Source organism: Pygocentrus nattereri, chromosome 14 (genome assembly GCF_015220715.1).
Source record: "Pygocentrus nattereri isolate fPygNat1 chromosome 14, fPygNat1.pri, whole genome shotgun sequence".
NCBI lineage: Eukaryota > Metazoa > Chordata > Actinopteri > Characiformes > Serrasalmidae > Pygocentrus > Pygocentrus nattereri.
The window spans coordinates 39442141-39446204 of NC_051224.1; positions in this window are offsets into that span (position 1 = coordinate 39442141).

Consider the following 4064-nt stretch of genomic DNA (forward strand, 5'->3'; position numbering starts at 1 on the left):
TTGACGTCGCCGATTCTGAGTGCTGACTGGTTGACGTCGCCGATACTGAGTGCTGACTGGTTGACGTCGCCGATACTGAGTGCTGACTGGTTGACGTCGCCGATTCTGAGTGCTGACTGGTTGACGTCGCCGATTCTGAGTGCTGACTGGTTGACGTCGCCGATACTGAGTGCTGACTGGTTGACGTCGCCGATTCTGAGTGCTGACTGGTTGACGTCGCCGATACTGAGTGCTGACTGGTTGACGTCGCCGATTCTGAGTGCTGACTGGTTGACGTCGCCGATTCTGAGTGCTGACTGGTTGACGTCGCCGATACTGAGTGCTGACTGGTTGACGTCGCCGATTCTGAGTGCTGACTGGTTGACGTCGCCGATTCTGAGTGCTGACTGGTTGACGTCGCCGATTCTGAGTGCTGACTGGTTGACGTTGTCGATTCTGAGTGCTGACTGGTTGACGTCGCCGATACTGAGTGCTGACTGGTTGACGTCGCCGATTCTGAGTGCTGACTGGTTGATCAGACTTCAGCTTCATGTAAGGAGCTAAAGTTAATCTATTAGGAATATCTACACGGTTTTAAGAAATGCTATTATTTACCTAGCTACGAAGCAATGACCATCATTGTAAATAAATAACTATTACATAACGACTGGGCAGGGAGAAGACAAGCGCGGATAGTTAAATGAGGCTTTATTTAAAGGGGCAAATCCAAAAGAGTAGTCAAAAATTGGCCAGGGTCACAAAATTAGGTAAATAAGCAAAATACAGAACATACCAGAGTGTTTAAACAGTCCAGGATTCAAAGCACAGCAGATCAGTACCAGAGGCAAGGCAAAAATCATACAGGGAGAAATGGGCAAAGAGGTCATACACAGAGAATACACAATCACGACAAGAACGCTTTGTAGAGCTGGGAAGGAACCGCAAACAATACTCAGCAAGTACAACAGGGAGCAAAGGCGTATAAATACTAGTGAAGCCAGGTGAAGGTAATCTAGAACTCAGGTGACGGACCCCCGGTTAGCATCATGTGATCTTTGGGATGTGTGATGCAAGAGTCCTGGGCATTATGGGAGTTGGAGTCCGTGAGCATGTTCTCACCATCAGAGACAGGAGCGCCAGAAACAACTTGTGTGACAATATTATTTTTGAAAGAGTGTCATTTTGGACAGTATCTTTCTTGGTACTGAATACAGTCCAGCAGCGATGTTGACTGCCCTAAAATAGCAGTGCCTTTGACGTGCCTTGCTGGACCCAACGCAGTAACTAGAGATGTATGTCTGTGGTTATAACTTTCTATTGCTTCTTAGCTACATTAGCCTGGTAGCTCCAGTGCTACAACTAAGAAGGTAAACTTCAGAGCCCAAACGTGTCTTGGCTGATCGACTACACTGGGTGAAAATTTGGTCAAATGTCTAAATTCGATTTTTCACTGATGTGTTTCTTTAACGGCCGCATTCTGTTAATGCAGGAGTCTAACACAGCGGCTCTCAGTCCCAGCTGGAAACGCCTCACACTGCACCTGACTCAACTCATGAAGGCCTTGATCATTACCTGCTGAGCTTAATCACAGACAGCAGGGAAAACATAAAGATGCACAGTGCAGCCTGGGCCTGAGAAGCTCTGCTCTGATGCAGTTTGGCTTATTTTCAGTGATACGGTTAATCTTACACCCGTTTCAGTTCTAATCACAGTGTTTCTATGAAATTACACCAAATTATTTGGGGAATTATTCGGTCAGCTATGGATGTGGGCATGAAATGAGGAAATCATTTTGCTTATGGAACGAGGCCTTTTAGAAATAGGATCATTTACCTGCTGCCTCGCCTTTTGCCACGGCATTCTCCTTTATGTTTGTGTGAAACAGTGATTGTTGAAGGTCTCATGACAGTAATTGCACATGCTCTTTATTCTCACTCTCAACCAAGAATGAAAAAGTGCCACGGTTTACAGTAAATTACATAATTCATTATAAAGCATACCTGTGGTGCTGTACCAGGGGTCACAACTCAAATGTGAAAAGGAGCCGTTTTGTCCTTTCAACAAAAATCAAATCACCTTGGGAGTCACAACATTCTCTGTCCATTTTACCATCTTAGCTGTAAATGTGTCTCAGTATGCGCTGATGTACTAGTATAGGATAAAAATATAATATAAACGAAAACGCTGACTTACTTTGATCTGCTAAGCTTCAGCTCAGCTACAGCTGCTTTTCTCACATCTCCAGCAGGAAACGTTCAGCAAAACTGGAACAGTTTATTGTGAAATGTCTCTCAGCATTTGATTTGTCTTTCTTATTCTTGTTCAAAATTTCCCGTTCCACCTTAAAGGCTGCCTGAGGTTCCAGAATGTAACTGCTGCGCCATTTAAGGTGGACCACAAGAATTCAAGAAACATCAGCTTTGTGACTTTTTAGTGTTTGTCAGTTTCTTGATGCTGATTTAACACATCAGGACACCACCAACGATGTTCGTCTTAAATCTCTCTGTTTACCGTTTCATAGCTACTAGCTGGGCGAGACTGTTGTCTGTGTTGCTATGGTGACCAGCCGTCTGCGCTGATCTTCAGGGTTAAAGGGTGAATCAGCAGTTCTACATTAACTCCAGCATTTAAGACCATTTACTGTTAAACTGTGTTGAAGGATCAGCAGAGCTTTATTTTACTGTAGAGGAGGATTATTTTATTATTACCTACTGATCTGATTCAGCTGTGGAGCCGTGACAGGGCAGTAAAAGAGCCTCGTTCACTTTTGGAGCCACATGATGCTGACCCCTGTGCTATAATGATAGAGGGTCTGGTTTTACAGAGAACATCTTGTGGCACTTTTTCACCGCATGGTATGGCTCGACTTGACTTGACTCCACTCATTTTGGTACCAGCTACTTCTTTGTCCTCTGCAGATGATGTACCCACTCATTGTAGCTGGTCGTCATAGCGACGTCACATGAAACTGCTGTGATGTGAAGGAGACTAATTTTGAGAGCCTGATGGCAGCAAGACAAAAGACAGCTGAGAAAAATCAGGAAAGTTTGGGAAAAACTACAGCAGAGCTCAGACGAGATGATTCTGTTTGCTCTAATGCAACTGTAGAGGGTACGCTAGCCTGATAGCTAATGTTAGCATATGTGTTTAGTGACTTGAGCCGGTACCACGCGGCGGAAAAGCTTCTTAAGTGTTAAAATCATCATAACTGGTAGAGAGAGTGTTCAGGGTGATGCTCGCTCTACCACTGAAGAATCATCTTTGTGCTAAGATGCTTTCGGGAAACCCAGCCAAAGATGTTAACTGAATGTTTTTCCACTTGTTGCATGCAGTTACACATTTCCACCAGAGAGGTCTCCAAATCCCCCAATCTTACCAAGTGCAGCTTTAAATAAAATGATTTTGACTATTATTGATAATGATAAATGATAAATGATAATGACTATTTATTATTTATTTATTATTTATTTAACTAATTATTATTTGCATTTAACAAATAGAAGCACTGGCACTGCCCCGACCTTTATTAAATAAATGATTCACTTGTGTCTTTTTTGTTCGTATTTACAGTCATATGTACATTTTGCGCACCCCTAGTCAAATGACGTTTTGTTGATTTCTGCACATTTTGATGCACAGTTACTGTTTATTTTCTGAATTCATACTGAATTTAAGATATTGAAAAATAAACAAAATATTTGAGCTATGCAAAAGTTTATATTACGTTTTATCTTTTTTCCAACTTACCAAATGAATGGAAATTGGGCATTTCAGTTTCTCCAGTTTCTCTGTAGAGGATCTGTTAACTTATGGCCACTTAGAAAATCAATAAAACAAGTAATTTGGAAAACATGACTGTAAATTTTGGAAATTTGACTGTATCAGATTTTCCCAATCTCAGTCCTGTTGCCTCCACGCTATTCACATTACTGTGCTTTCTCATCCAGCACATCTGATTCAACTCATTAACTAACTAACAAGCTGTCGTCGGGCAGGTCAGGTGTGTAGAGTGAAGTCACGAAAATGTACAGAGCATGGAGTCGTCAGGACGTGAATTGGGAACTCCTGGTATGTACAGGATAGTC